Source organism: Dipodomys spectabilis, unplaced genomic scaffold, assembly GCF_019054845.1.
Source record: "Dipodomys spectabilis isolate Male_0828 unplaced genomic scaffold, ASM1905484v1 ptg000227l, whole genome shotgun sequence".
NCBI classification, from domain to species: Eukaryota; Metazoa; Chordata; class Mammalia; order Rodentia; family Heteromyidae; genus Dipodomys; species Dipodomys spectabilis.
The window spans coordinates 2,150,629-2,167,386 of record NW_024870904.1 but is presented as its reverse complement, the minus strand read 5'-3'; the positions used below and the strand labels follow the sequence as shown (position 1 = coordinate 2,167,386).

At 39.5% G+C, this 16,758-nt stretch overlaps 1 long non-coding RNA gene and 1 pseudogene across 1 annotated transcript; both read right to left on the bottom strand.

The window, feature by feature from the left end:
- Positions 1 to 16,758, bottom strand: part of LOC122123306 — a 54,341-nt pseudogene that overhangs the window by 19,325 nt on the left and 18,258 nt on the right.
- Positions 4,747 to 5,768, bottom strand: LOC122123267. Its single transcript, XR_006150372.1, has 3 exons — positions 5,702 to 5,768; positions 5,025 to 5,029; positions 4,747 to 4,858 (listed from the first exon to the last, which is right to left on the bottom strand). It is a non-coding gene; the product is annotated as an uncharacterized LOC122123267 (long non-coding RNA).

The following is a 16,758-nucleotide window of genomic DNA, read 5'->3' as shown; positions in this document are numbered from 1 at the left end:
CCTCAGGTCCACATGCACAGAAAAACCTGGAAGTGGTGCTGTGGCTCAAGTGGTAGAATGCTACACTTTAGCAAAAGCAGCTCAGGGACAGCACCTGGCCTCTGAGGTCAAGCCTAAGGACCAGCAAAACAAAAAGTCTGCTCATTTAAATTAGTCAATGCTTCCCTGCAATTTAAAAGACAAACTTACAAGTGACTTTATTTCACTTTCAATACTACTGTCCTCCTTTCCAGTGAGTGCAGGGCCGCACACAGAAGAGACTTATGCCTCTGCTGTCACTTGTAAACTAGCTGTTGTACAACAGTAAGCATCAACACATACATTTCTGTTCTTATTATCTTGAACACAATGGTCTTTGTGAAGGTAGGTAAAAATAAGTGAAGGAAACCTTTCCTTTTCACTTATTGGTTGTGATTGTAAAGGATCCATCTTGCTGAGGAATTAAGTCTGACACTCTTGTCATTTGAGTTCTCTCTGAACTACTTTTCAATTTTTTTTTAGGACACACACACACACACACACACACACACACACACACACACACACACACAAATATCCTGAAGAATTTTAACTAGCTCATCAGACAACAGTTTTACTACCAATTCTTCTTGTCCACAGCAATTGTATCATCTACATAAGACAAGACAATTACATTAGGCCACTGGCTTAACTTGACTAACAGGTCCCTGTGTCAACAGTCAGCCCTCCTGAAACCTGGGCACACCATGTCCCATGCTGGAGGTGCCATGTGGTGCTGGTGGTGTACTGAATGGTAGCACAGGCCCTCTTCTGGGCTCCTCACTCCTGTCCCAAGGGGCTTGCCAGGCTTGCATATTGCATGAAGACTTTGGCACTGTGCTCCTTTCCTTGGCTGTCTCCTCACCAATCTTTTCTTTCCTGTACCTTGCATTATGAGACCAAACAACTTCCAACACACCTGATGAAGTCTCTACATCAAACTTTTGGTAACAAACATTTAAGTTAGAATGCACATATAAAGATTTGGCTTGGTTTTGCTCAGACCCCATGGACAAGTGAAGAAAAGATGGTTAGCTGTGGATGCTCCAAGTAGTGATTTTCTCAAAGTACTGACAACTTTATAACAGGGACTTCATACAAGGATGTTTCTGATCCAGAAACATGAACAAAAAAAATTTAAAAGAACCTCAGAATTCATTGAGGAAACAGAAAAGAGAGGTTAGGGTAAGATGTTTCTCAAAGGAGCAGGAAAAATGTACACTTAATACTCTGCTAATTATGGGAGGAAAAATGACCTAGAGGTGGACAACACTAAAGATATAAGTGCTCAAGGTAAAGGAAGGAGGCCTTGGGTGGGACCTGAGGTTCTAGTGAAAATTCTATGAGAGCCTTGTTCAGTACCCACTGTGCTCAGTATCCCAGGTTCTGTCCCTTCCAGTCACGGTGAGATGCATCATTCCAGGTTAACCTCAGGAAGAAACAAGGATTCACCTAAAATCCTGCTCTATCATTGGGATCAAGATTGCTTGGGAACTGGAGGTTTTGGGTTAAACACTTAGATCTCTGGAGAGCAGACTCTTCAGGGTCATGACTTTGGGTCATATGAACTTCCCCTGCTGATGATATCACAACGTTCTGTAACATAGAAGTGACTATGTTTGTATACTTTATCCAGTAACATTCAATGAATGGCTATTGAAAATAATCCAATTTAGAGTTGAAATCTTTGAACAAAGGCAGACCTCTTCTAAAGCCTAACTTTGGATATTGCTACAGGATGAACCTTGTGGTAGGACCATTGACATTCTGAAAAATTACATAACTTAACCCACTCTTAGTGGTTAGGTCTAGGGTGGATATGTACCCAAATCATGGTTCACCACTTTTCTTCTCAGGACATAGGAGTTTTTAGAATGAGCTGAAACTAAACATCCTGTCATTCACCCCTGGGAGTGGCCGTGAAATAAAGTGCAATCCATAAGGGAAGAACAACAAAATTGCTTCTACACATCTGGACAGAATAGACTGAAAAGATTCTTTCTCCTACATCTGTGTGCACACATTAGAAGACCATTGTTTTCTCATTCAAATATATTGGTATTCTGGGATCTTAAATGATCACTATTGACTCCTTCTTTTCTTATGATACTGTTTCAAGTATATTGAAATATTTGGCCACATTTTATATGTTGAGATCTCTCTTGGAATGTCTAATTCCTACAGATGTGGACCACATTGTCCTACATAGTAACTTGAACCTCTGCAAGGACGTATGAACTAGTCAGAAATATAAAGGTATAGGTATGTCTATTCACATGACAAAAGATACCAAACTATGTGTGACAATTTATCATTACCCAGGCTTTAAGACATTTCAATATCAACTTCAATTGACGGACAATGACTATACCCTATGGAGTATTTCAGATTCCTATAGGAGTGGAAACTTTCCTGCATGAAAGCCAAAGAACCCATTTTAAAAAATATCTTCCCCGGCCTTGAAGTTCTTTCTACTCAGGGCCTGGGTACTGTCCCTGAGATTTTGTAATAAAGGAACAAAAGTGATGACAGTCTATCAACATGATTCACAGCATTACTTGTGGGAAATTAGGTGAAAACAGTTTCAGAGCATTTCCTACCTAGTTGGCCTTTCAATTGTGATTTTAAAACTCATACTCTTGAGCAATTAAGAATTCCAATGTGAACCACCAGTGCCCTGTTAGATCAGGATATCTTAACTACTTGATCCAAGCAGGACTCATGGTTTCCACAGAATAGGATAAAAAATTCATATAGACATATGCAAAGGTCCTTTTGCAATCTCAGTAAAGGTCTGTTTACCTATCATTCTGTAAACCACATCCAAATTCTTCCACTAAATAATTGGAAGAATGCATTGTTTGCACAGATCATATTAGCGGTCCTCAGGTTGAATTCAGGGACAAAATTTGTGAGGCTTCCTTCACCTTCTATACCAGATGCCTTTTTGTATCACTGATTTTTCACCTTAGAGACTTGCTTCTTTGTCTGGGCCTTTCAACACACTAATTTTATACTTACATATCACAAGTAGCAAACAAGATAGGCACATATGACCAGATCCATCCTTTTATTGGCTAAGAAACCATATTCATGAAGCTTTTGCATTGGATGGCCTACAAATACTACCTTTCTAATTTCAGCCTCCTGAGTAGCTAACATTCCACACATGAGGGAATGTCATTGCTCATTTTAATTGCAGGTTTTAAATTAAAAGAAAGAAAGGGTACTTTACCAACTCAGTGAGCAGTAAGTCCCTTACATTTTGAGCTCAAGCAAAAGTATTTGCCAAATGATAATATTGAATGACACCATCCCCACTCAACAGGATGAGAGGATGAGAAATGTTGGCTCAAAGAAAGCTGAAGAGTGAAGAATGGTTTCCCTTCACACCCAGCTTACCTCTGCCATGAAGGATTTCTCTGTATAATTTACAGAGGTTTTCTGACAAAGATTTTCCTACATTGGGCTTCTTTCCTGGGTGAATGTTCTAATACTTGCTGAAGGTTGGCTTCTGGTTGAAAGACTTCCTCTCATGTTTATATTTACAGAGATTCTGTCATGTGTCCAGGTCTCTGATACCTGTACAGATGGGACTTCGGGCAAAATGTTTTCTATACTCATAATTTCTTTCCTGTCTCTGCTCTCACATATGCTGAATACTCAGTTCTGATTGAAAGTCATTTCACATATGTTCTATGCACTACTTTCTTTTCTCCTATGTGAGTCAGTTCTCTGATAAACATGAGGTATTTCTTTCTGATCAAAGGATTTCCACATTTTTGATATTTTTCATTTTATTTTATTTTTTTGTGAACATACTTACAGAGGGGTTACAATTACATGGGCAAGATAATGAGTACATTTCTTATCAAGCATTGCAGCCTCCTCCTTTGTTTACCCTTCACATCCCTTCCCAGCCTCCCCCTGCCCCACCACCCTATTCTCCCCCCCCCACCAAAGTTGTAAAGTTCATGTTCGACATGACAACTTGTACTTCTCATTGTTGCAACAGGTCCACCTGTATGCTTAAATGACTTGTTTTTCCCCTTCTCCTCCAGAAATTATACTGACATCAAATATAGTGAAAGCAGGGCTTATACTGTGGGGGAGGGACATACAAAGCAACAAAGAAATAATCTTATAAATGCATTAGAAAGAAATGCATGAAAGAAAAAAACAACATTTAAATACATAGCTAAGGGTTCATTTTCCTAACACCACATTATCTGACCTTTTCTGCTTGACTCATACATATACTTGATATTGCAAAAAATAGGTCCCATGGTTTCCCTTATTCACATTTGTCATATTTTTAAGATTACTCCGCTGTGTGTGTCCTATGAACTTGGATCCATGAATACTTGCTAAAGGACTTTCCACAATTGTTACATTTTTATTTTCTCGCCTGTGTCTGTTCTCTGATGCAAACTGAGTTAGGACTTTTTCTTGAAAACCTTTCCATTTATTTTCCCTACATAGGATTTATCCCCTCTTTGTGTGTGAGGGTGTGTGTGTGTCTGTGTGTCTCTGTGTTTTGTGTGTTTTATGATGAACCCTGAGCTGTGTCTTACAAGTCAAAGACTTTCCCATTTGGTACAATCCTAAGTTATTTCATTTGTGTGAATCAACTTATGTGTGTTAAGCTGTGATCTCCAGGTCTTTCCACACTGGTTGCATTCATAAGGTTTCTCTCCTTGTTTTCTGTGATGGATGTTAAGTTGTGCCTTCCAGGTGAAAGAATTTCCGTGCCTGCTACATGCATAACATTTCTCTCTGGTGGGTTTTTTTTCTGATGGAGAGAAAGGTGTATGTTCTGGGTGAAAGCCTTTCCACATAGCTTACATTCATAAAATTTCTCTCCTGTGTGTGCTCTCTGGTTGACAGTAACATATATATCTTGGCTGATAAACTTTCAACACATATGACATTCATAAGGTTTCTTTCCTGTGTGTTTTCTGATGGGCAGTAAGGTATGACTTCTTGGTGAAAGACTTTCCACACACGTTACCTTCATAAGGTTTCTCTCCTGTGTGTGTTCTCTCGTGGACAGTAAAGTGTATCTTCTGGGTGAAAGACTTTCCACACACGTTACATTCATAAGGTTTCTTTCCTGTGTGTGTTCCCTGGTGGACAGTAAAGTGTAGCTTCTGGGTGAAAGAATTTCCACACATGTTGCATTCATAAGATTTATCTCCTGTGTGTGTTCCCTGGTGGACAGTAAAGTGCAGCTTCTGGGTGAAAGACTTTTCACATACATTACATTCATAAGATTTGTTTCCTATGTGTTTTCTCTGGTGAACATTAAGGGGTGACTTATGTGTGAAAGACTTTCCACACATATTACATTCATAAGGTTTCTCTCCTGTGTGTGTTCTCTGGTGGTCAGTAAGGTTTGACTTCTTGGTGAAAGACTTTTCACACATGTTACATTCATAAGGTTTCTCGCCTGTGTGTCTTCTCTGGTGGACAGTGACAGTTGTCTTCTGGGTGAAAGACTTTCCACACACATTACATTCATAAGGTTTCTTTCCTATGTGTATTCTCTGGTGGACAGTGAGGTGTGACTTCTGGGTAAAAGACTTTCCACACATGTTACATTCATAAGGTTTCTTTCCTGTGTGTATTCTCTGATGGACAGTGAGAGGTGACTTCTTGGTGAAAGACTTCCCACACATATTACATTCATAAGGTTTCTCTCCTGTGTGTGTTCTCTGTTGTACAGTAAGGTTTGACTTCTTGGTGAAAGACTTTCCACACATGTTACATTCATAAGGTTTCTCTCCTGTGTATGTTCTCTGGTGGTCAGTAAGATATGTCTTGCAGGTGAAAGACTTTCCACAAATGTTACATTCAAAAGGTTTCTCTTCTGTGTGTGTTCTCTGGTGGACAGTAAGGTATGCCTTACTGGTGAAAATCTTTCCACACATTTTACTTTCATATGGTTTCTCTCCTGTATGTGTTCTCTGAGGGACAATAGGGTGTGTCTTCTCAGTGAAAGACCTTTTACATTGTTTATATTCTTCAACTACAGAAGACACCTGGGGACTATGTACAGCACACATCTTACCAGGTTCACTGAAAACATCCATGTTCTGACACCCAGTGACCTTTTCTGTCCTCATCCCTAAGGAGTTCCCATTATTCTTAATCAGTTCTGACTTCTGTTTTGAGCTCAAATTAAAACTTCTTATAAGTCTCACTTTTTCCTCTTCTGGGTTTTTATTCCTGACTGCTACTTCAGAGAGATACTTATTGTGACTTTTCTGACAGGTGCTAATCACATCCTCCATTTGTGGGACATCTAAAATGCATAACAGAAAAATAGGCAAAAACATAAATGAGATCCACACATTCCTTACTGTAAAGGTATTTTCTCACATTTTAACTGTGACAAGATTTTCAAATATCAAAGCATTGTTTTATGCAGAATATAAACTTTTCTCTGCAACGTACTAACTATGAATGTAGTACTGACATTTTAAAATGGAAAATAATGTTTTTCTGTATTTCAGATTTTTCTATTTTTTTTCTAGGAAATATTTACTGAAATTATTCATCAACATACTCTTAATGCTTCCATTCTGAATGTCACTCTATGCCCAGCACAACTCATAAGCTATTGTCCTGATCAGAGAATAGCAGCACTACCATTCTCCTATTTTCCTCCTACCTGCATAATACTAGTTTAAAAGAAAATGGGATCTCCTTTTGTACATTTCTTATTGTCTTTTTCTCTTAAAGAATGACTTCTGCCGGGGGCTGGTGGCTCACGCCTGTAATCCTAGCTGCTCAGGAGGCTGAGTTCTGAGGATCGCGGTTCAAAGCCAGCCCGGGCAGGAGAGACCGTGAGACTCCTATCTCCAATAAACCACCAGAAAACTGGAAGTGGCGCTGTAGCTCAAGTGGTAGAGCGCTTGCCTTGAGCTGAAGAGCTGAGGGACAGCACCCAGGCCCAGAGTTCAAGTCCCACGACCAAAAAAAAAAAAAAAAAAAAAAGAATGACTTCTCTACAGACAAAGAATTCCTAACATTAAATACACTGGCACACCAAATTCAGCTTGCCTCCATGTGAATTCTGGATTGACAATTCCTTGAGACAAAGGATCACCTAGTTCTCTGCCACACATGACTCAGGGGCACTAGGAATACTATTGCTCTGTACAGCTCAAGGTAAACAGACCAACTGGGCTCTGGACCCATCATCACCATTCAAGATGCTTTAACTGACCTGTGAAATTCTTGTCTGAGGCTTCTCTTATCCAAGGATCTGCACCTTGTTCCAGCATCACAATCAATTTAGGTTTAGGAACACCGTGTCCTATGATTAAGAAATAGTGGAGAATTATTGCTCTTGCTAGGTCATCAATAACGAAAGGTCGCAGACATCCTGTTCACAAGGTTGCTCCTAATTCTGATTCCTCAATTGTTTTTTGGGGGTTGGGGGTCCAGTTCTGGGGCCTAAACTCTGGTTCTGGGCACTGTCTGGCAGATCTTCAGCTCAAGGCTAGCACTGTATCACATGAGCCACATAGCCAAATCTGGCTTTTTTTTTTTCTGCTTATGTGGTGCTGGGGAATCCAACACAGGGCCTCATGTATGGAAGGCAATTCCTCTGCCACTGAGCCACCTTCCCAGCCCATGGTTTCTCAATTCTTTTTTTTTTTTTTTTTTTTGGTCCAGTCGTGGGGCCTGAACTCTGGGCCTGGGCGCTTGCTGTCCCTCAGCTCTTCAGTTCAAGGCTAGAGCTCTACCACTTGAGCCACAGCGCCATTTCTGGCTTTTTTCTTTTTGCTTATGTGGTGCTGAGGAATAGATCCCAGGGCCTTGAGCATGCAAGGCAAGCACTCTACCACTGAGCCACGTTCCCAGCCCAGTTTCTCAATTCTTAACAGCTCCATGGTGGAGTAGCATACAGCTTTGGTTTATTTTACTAACTGTGTGGCTTGAACTCAGCTCTTTTGCTAAAAGATAGCGTTCTACTAGTTTGAGTCTTCTCTACATTTCTAGCTTTTGAATGGTTAATTGGAGATAAGAGTCATGGTCATTTTTCTACACTGCTGGTTTCAAACTGAAATCTTCAGATGTTAGCCTCCAGAGTATCTAGGATTGGTAGCTTGAAGCACTAAACCCTGTAGCAGGTTTGGCTTACAAATACACACTTTTACTTATTGATTTCCAGAGCATACTGTCAGTAGTAATCTATGTTCTATTGTAGACCGTAGATCCACCTATAATAATTACCCAACTCTGGGAAGTAAGTCTCCTATTAGTGGATCATAGCTTAGAACTTTTGTCCAACTATTGATTTGCCTTCCTAAATAACGAGAATAAAATTAACTCTTGTGTTACATATAATGAAGTTGAAGTTTCCCTTAGAAAAAAATAACAATTCCCATGGCCTGGAATCTTTTTTTTTTAGAAATTGTAATGGTCCAAATGCTTACACCTGTAATCCTACAGTTAGGAGGTGAGATCAGAAGAGGCAGGCTTGAAACCAACCTGGGCATGGAAACTCAGAATATGCCCCAAAACAAAAGTGAAAATAGAATTGTGGCTCAAGCACTAGTGTGAAAGACAAACAACACCAAGCTCTCAGACTCAAATTTGACTGGCTTATATACTAGCAGTTTTTTACCTGGGAATGGACTGGAATCATCTCCCTAAATAACATAGTCTAATGTCTACTAAAATAAAAGCACTTGATCTTCCAAGTAAAAATAACCTTTGCTCACCCAAGGACATGAGGTTGCTATAGGTCTCCAGCATTACATCTCTATGAAGGGTCCTCTGACCAGAATCCAGATCCTGCCACTCCTTCCAGGTGAAGTTCACAGCCACATCATCAAATGACATCAGCTTCTGTAATGGCACATTTCCATCAAGAAATTAGACTGGGTTTTGAGAATTCCAACCTGGAATTTCATTATGTTGCAGGTATGCTTTTGTTTTACATAAAATGTTTGCAGCTAGCTTTGTTAACTATTCACTGGGAAAATTAAATAGCAATTTAGAAACATTTGACAATACATAAACCTGGTCATTAAAATACACAGATTTGCAGGGCACTGGTGGCTTATGCCTGTAATCCTAGCTATTCAGGAGGCTGAGGTCTGAGGATCAAGGTTCAAGGCCAGCCCAGGCAGGAAAGTCCATGAGACACTTATCTCCAATAAACTACCAGAAAATGAAAGTAGCACTGTCACTCAATTGGTAGCACTCACCTTAACCTGAAGAGCTGAGGGAAAACAAACAGACCCAGAATTCAAGCCCCAAGACCAATAAAAAATTACAGTTTCCATAATGCACACAAACATATTTCTGCTGCTAGCAGTAGAGAGAAGATAAAAACTCTAAGGAGACAATAATGTGGCATGATAACATTAAGTCTAAGGAGGTGTCTGAAAAATTATATTATCATTTTTGATAAAATTTCAGTACACACCAGGGTAAAAATGAATTAAATCAATATTTTTCCTGTTTGACACATACTGCTTCACCATAAATTCTATTTAGACCTTCTCTCAAAAGCAAGCAGCACACATTCAGGATATCACATGGAATACAGAACATAGAACATTGCTAGATCTATGAAAAGCAGTGTCCACATGAATATTAAAAAAAAAAAAAAAACAGTAACTGTACTCCAGAAAGTAACTAATATTTGATTAGGCCCTTATAAGATTTAATTGAGTTCCCACATAAAAATATCCGTGGTTTATCATGTTTGGTTTAAATGCTAAATATTGAAATATGGTCATAGATACCCTGATATTTCCTTCCCATGTAAAAAAGAACTGCTACCATGAAATTTTGTAAACTTTGCCTACATTTTACAATACAAAATAAAGGTGGAGGGAAAAAATGTTCCTTACAAGGTTTTCATTTTAATAGCCCTTCATGGAAGGTGAAGGCAAATATAGAGAGGCTCAAGGAACACTCAAGATGACAAAAATGATAAATATGACCAAATGCTCAAATGCGTTACATATTCCTGAGTCCTTTCTCCAGTAGATCTCTAAGCTTATATTTTCACTTGTGCTGGTTAATAGTGAAATACCTCAGAGATCAAAATCAATTAGTGAGCAAACATCTGTGAGATGTTGTGACAGTGATATTTCTAATAGAGAACATCTCATCACTGTATTATTTTTTTTTCAACACTCGTTCCAATCTTATACTGGCAGTGAATTAAAATATTCAAAAGTAGTGGGAAGGAAAAACAAAACTGAATAGCACATCAAATGAAGTTAGACCAACACAAAATCAGGAGAAAACAGATTTTCTTGTAGTGTATCAATTGGTAGAAGGAAGTACTTTTCTGTAGGGAACTCTGAAGTTGAGCTGAAGGGGAAAAGGTTTGAGAGGTTGGAATTCCAGCCTGACAGCACAGAGAGAACTGAGAGGTGCCCGCAAAAGGCTTAAAAGAGAATTCTGGAGAGTGTTAAGAGACTGGAGTACAGGCCTTTTCCATACTGTTGGAAAGATAGCATCTGAAACGGAGGTGCTGTTGACCTTGAAGGCTAGGTAAAGTGAACTCCATGTCTGCATTTTCTCTGGGCGACAGTCTTCTGTCTCAGGAGAATAAGGACATATGCTTTCCTCACAACCTGTTTTGGCTCTGATTGTACTATTACTATAGATACTTCATTTTTGCATGTTATCAATGGTAATCTTCCCTGTGTGAACTCAAGGAACTATGCTAGCTTGCTGGCACCCAGGGACAAAGTGCCAGAGAGCCTTCGGAACCCTGGTTTCCCCTAAGTCTATCTGTTTATGTTTTTGTGTTTCTCTAATTTTCTTTGTTTCTGGAATCCTTTAGAACTCTCTAGGCAACAATGTTCCTATATTATGGGTAAGAAAAATGTCAATCCTAAGAGCCATGTCAGCAACATAAAGCTGATCACTAAGAAAATCTTGTTCCAGATAGATCATTTGAAGAAAAGAAACAACTGAGACACATATGGAGGAAAGAGGGATTGAAAAAAGAAAAACATGATAAAAGATAGATACAAAGAGAGAGTAAGAAAAATAACCAACACTAGTGAGTAGAAAATCAAAAATGGAAAGAGAAAATAGAGGAAAGAAATCTTGTGAGAATATTTAGAAAACAAACAGGAATGTGTAGAATGACCATAAAGCTTAGCAACAAATACAGGCTAAGTTTCAAGTAAGACCAAGACCATGAATCAGTGCAAGAACTATATATGGAGAGTAATTTAAGTACATATAGGTTAATCATGCCTTAAGAACACATGAAGGTGTGCATGACCATACTATTTCAGTAATTCCAGGAAAATTTCATTGAGATAGTTTAATGTTACTCATGAGGAAGTGATCTGGTGGCAATCTATCCTTTACCTTCCATGAGAAGTAACCTGCTTGGTGTCATTACATCACATAACAGGTATGACTACATTTTATGACAAGATGAAACCTAGACATTCTGAAGCCAATCTGAATTCAACTTAGAATATAACCATTCAATCTGCTAAACCTACAAGCAATCTTTATCTCCTAATTTACAAGCCTTCTTTATCTGATTTATGAATATATTCCTGAGGCTGAATCTGTGTGGTTGGTATTGTTTTTAATTCTTGGACATCTTTAGGTTGATACAGTGGAATGGAAAACAAATGAAAAATTAAAAAAATCAACTCACCAGACATCCATTCATTCTGTCTTGCTGCTGACAATGAGCAGAAGATTCTGGAAGCATGGCTGGGATTCAAGGGAAATGATGCATTCAGAAATGAATCTGTGAGATTTTGGGCCCAGAATTTCCTCTTGCAAACATGATACATGGACTGGAAAACTGTAAAGCCTTCTTTTATTAATATTTATTTATTTTTTTATTGTGAAAACGTAAAGCCTTCCTATAAGCGAAGAATTTTTGATGTCTTAGGCAGAGCATTAAAGTGTCAATAAACAAAAATCCAGCCCATTTCCTGATAAATAGATGTTATTAAATCTACTAATTTATATATTTATGTACACACTAAATTGGAAAAAATGAATGTTCCCACTGAAATTATTGAATAATTGAAAGCAAAAACATATATTTCCACTAAAAGTCATTCGTTATTACTGAATATACTTCAGGATGTATGACCTGCTTTTTTTTCCTTTTTTTTTTTTTGCCAGTCCTGGTGCCTGAACTCTGGGCCTGGGTACTGTCCCTCAGCTCTTCAGCTCAAGGCTAGAGCTCTACCACTTCAGCCACAGCACCACTTCCAGCCTTTTCTGCTTATGTGCTGCTGAGGAATCGAGCCCAAGCCCTCATGCATGCAAGGCAAGCACTCTACCACTGAGCCACCTTTCCAGCCCATTAACTGCTTTTTTAATGCAAAAGCATCCTAGGAATCCATTGGATTTTGTGTTCTACCTCATTCATTTACATATTTAAACACCATGGAAAGCATGTATGATGTAACTCACTAATTTTCACCCAAAGTTACATAAAAAATGTATATAGAATATATTTCTTATGTTATACTATTTCAATAGTGGGTGTCAAATGGCACATTTCACTCTAACCATTGCACACATATGCAATGATTAGCAATTTGCCATTTAAAATGCTTTGGCCAAAGGGACATGAGTAAAGATGAGGTAAACCCAGGTTTGAGAAGTCCCTAACGTTCATTTCCCGACACAGTCATGGGAAGATCCTTGGCCATCCTAAAGATACAACATAAAATAATCGATATAGGCATGACACACCTGAAGATAAGTGGCACCTACAAAGCATACAATCTTAAGTAAGACATATTACCTCAAGTTTTCTTCTGTGAATTTTCTTTTTAGGCCACATGTCCCAGACCAACACTTTCCATACTACCAGGCACAACCAACTGATTAGAGCTAGCATTAGCAAATCCATAGATTGCACACTTAATGTAAGTTTGCATGATGACATACTAAAAATAATTGTTAACAGGCTGAATAAATTAGCAAGAAGAGGATTAGGGATTACTACATGAATAGATACTTTCAGTCATAACAATTATTCCAACATCCCAAACCACAGCCTCAGATATCCTTTGATAATTATGCTCTGGCTTATTCCTCAATCCAGCTCATCATGACCCTCGAAATTAGTTTAAATCTTGCAAGAACACAAAGTGATTGAGAGTGGTGTAGGAAAGAGTACCACGTGAATCTGGTGCTCAGGGAAGTAGCAACAATTTTGGCATAAAGCAAAGGAAGCTAGCAACATCTTCCCCTTCCTGTGCTTTTCTGTTTTTCTCTTTAGGGCTTCTCAGAATTGACAGGGTCTGTCCATTTATGATGGAGATTCCTATTCATAGGGTGCTCTGCTTCAAACATTGCTAGGCTTCATTCCTAAAAATACAGGACCAATATCCAATATCCCATGTACAACTGTCTCTAGAAACCGAATCAAATACAAACAGGTGTGAAATCAAGCCAGGAGATTAAAAACTCAAGCCAAACAGACTAAAATATCTCTAGGAGAAACAACACAAAAGCAATAAATTCAACTTCAATGTAAGAAGACTCAAGGCAGTCACACACCTCACAATTTCACTAGAATTCTCCCTGTACTCCTCTTACACCTAGGCAAAACAAATAAAGTCATATGGGTTAATAGAAGAATCCCTTGGTCTTGGAGGACAAATGCACAACTCTTGGGCTCTCTCATCTGCAGAATCACCCAGCTTGCTCTCAGATATTTGGGAACCAGGTTCTTGCACCTCAGGGCCCAGAAGCTAATGACAGCACAAACTCCTGAACCTCAAGCAAATTACCAACTCCAGACTGGAGAAAAGTGTGGAGGGGGCAGTAGGAGCTTTAACTGAAGCATAATGCTCTCGCTTTGAGCTGACAAGCTCAGGAATGGTGCTTGCAGGCCCAGAGTTTCAGAAACACCAAGCACCAAACAGAAACAGAAAAAGAAAAAGATATCTATGGAGGGGAGACTCCCGCAGCAATCGCACAGTACCTACCTGACATCAGTTCCAAAGCCTGAGATTCCTTCAAGTTACAGATTCCAAGCTACACTGCCCATAGCTGAGTGCCGGCCTCGTGGCTGCTACCTATGGAAGTCCAAACTTTACTTCAGGGCACTTCCAGCAGCAAGGCAAAGGGAAAGAACCCAGAAGAAGCCGACTTAAAATGCCCGTGGTGGGAGGGGAGACGCGTGGGCGGGGAGACGCATGAGCAAAACGATCTTCTGCCCCACCTCTGCCCTCCAAAACAACAAAAACAACCCAGGACTTTCAAAGAAAATGTCCTTCTTGGAGACTACAATTCCCACAATGCCCGGCACCACCCTGGTCACAAGAGTGCTTGAATGCAATGGGACTTTTCTCTCCCTGCTGTAGGAGCTAAGCTGAATTTTACTTGAAAAACACTATTTCCTTCCTGAAACCCGCCACAAAAGATAAATACATGGGGACAAGTGCATGCATTGACTGTTTGGTTCTTAGTTCTAATAATGAAATTGAGTTTATGTGACTGTGTTGCTCACACATTTCTTCTTGTTCCATTCCTGTGTTCTGCTGAATGTAAATTATATCTCTGTTTTGGCTTAACTTGTTTACTACCTCCCCTCTCATCTTACAAAGGTACTCACAGACACTGAACTTATACCAGGTCAATTCCCATTGCTGTACTGTACACAAGGGCTTAGAATAGGAGGATGGTTAAGTGGATATGCAGCATAATCCTTCTGTTGATTTGGATTTCGTAAAAATCTAACAATTAATTTTCCAGAAAATCCCCAATTCTACCTATTAAATCAAAAGGACTTTTAGATTGTTTCTGAAGTTTGCTTTCCATCTAAGGGTGTTATGATTGTTTTTGCTATTGTTCCTGTGGCTTGAACTCAGAGCTTGTGCACTACCTGTGACCATTTGCTGTGCTCTATTTGCATGTCCTTTAATAATTTCTTCAGGTAAGTAGTGAAAAGTTTCCTCACAGGGATTCTTAAGTACATGGCACATTACCCTGATTTTCCTACAAAGAGAGTGATTTGGGGGTCAGAATGAATGCAGGTGTGTAGAAGAGTGAAGTTTAGGGTAGGTCTATGTTGATGTGAAGCTTAATCACTTGCAAACCAGTCTGATTTTGTCTTTTCATATTTGCATGTGAAAATCTCTTTAATATTCTTACCTCCTCTCTGAAACTTAAAGTTCCTCTCAGTAGCTTTAGGCTACATATCTAGGGGACCTCAGACTTGTCTTCTCAAATCTTATCCATTAAGCTGTGGAATAAATCTTTTGTGTCCTGCCGCAGTCTCATCAGAGCACAAGCAAGACTTCTGTGGTCCAATGGGATGATAATTAAGGAGACAGAGAGTGGGCTGATGGCACAATTCTGCTATGTCTCTCAAATGCTTGTGTAATATTGGTCTAAGCCCACTCTGTCAATAAGGGCAAACAGCACACTTCTTTCCTCATTCTATTTCAATCTATGTTTTCAACCAAAGCTTCCCTTCACTTAAAGCCCAAGGCCAATCAGCTAGAACACACACTTCCTCAAACCATAAAGGGCAAGGACTTGCAGTCCTGAAGGTGGGAGTCAATGGCCCTGAAGCTTTTGCTCACATTTTGCCTGCTCCTGTAGGCACCCCAGGGTCTGGAAGTCTCTCTCTCTCTCTCTCTCTCTCTCTCTCTCTCTCTCTCTCTCTCTCTTCTCTCATAATCTGAGATCTTATACTTGTCTCCTAAAGTTTATTGTGATTTTTGGTGATCCTTTACAAACAACATAATTGGGATGGATTGGATTGGAAACTTTCTTACCTGATTTTATTTCTCCAGTGTATGGGTTTTGCATGTCCATTTTGTGGAGCTGAACTATTCCTCATGAAAAATGGGAATCAAAGGCCATATTTGGATTATAGACTTCAACTTAAAAGAACCTCTAATAATATAAAGAAAACCTAATTTCATTCTGTAAAAGTTAATTCCTAAGAGGCAAGGAGAAAAGGATCAGAAAACACTGGAGTGCTTCCAAGACTATCTGTGAAGTGTAGTTTTCACTTTTTAAGCCTATATTTCTGATGCATTTATTTATACTTTTATCCTTTTTTTGTTTGTTGTTTGGTCATGGCACTTGTACTGTGAGCCTGGGAACCATCACTTAGCTCAAGTGCTCTACCATGTGAGCCACAACACACTTCCGGATTTTTAGTGGTCACTGGAGATAAGTGTCTCACACATGTTGCTGGCCAGTCTGACTTTGAACTGGGATCCTCAGTTTCAGCCTATTGAAAAGTGAGGATTACAGACATGAGGCTCCAGCACCCAGCACACACATTTCTTGTGTTTTATGTCCCAACCCTGGGCTTGAACTTAGTGCATGGACACTGTCACTGAACTTCTTTTGCTCAAGACTAGCACCCTACTACTGAGCCACATTTCCACATTCTGCTTTTTCTCTGTATGTGGTACTGAGGACTTGAACCCAGGGCTTCATGCATGCTAGGTAAGCATACTACCACTGCTGGGGCCAGCCACAACTCCATCAGTGCTCCAGAAGAACAAGGGGATGATAATGGAAGAGACAGAGACAAGACCAATGATGAATTTCTCTTTATTCTAGCAATGACCTTAGCTATAGACATTTTCTCTATGTGCACAATGCTTGCATCACATTTTTCTAGGACCCAATGTGCCAGCAAGTGCAGATCATATGCATCCTTCCTCATTCTAGTTCAACCTTTGTCCACCAAATTTCTACAGGTAAGCCTGCAAGGCCAGAAGTAATAGGGAAACT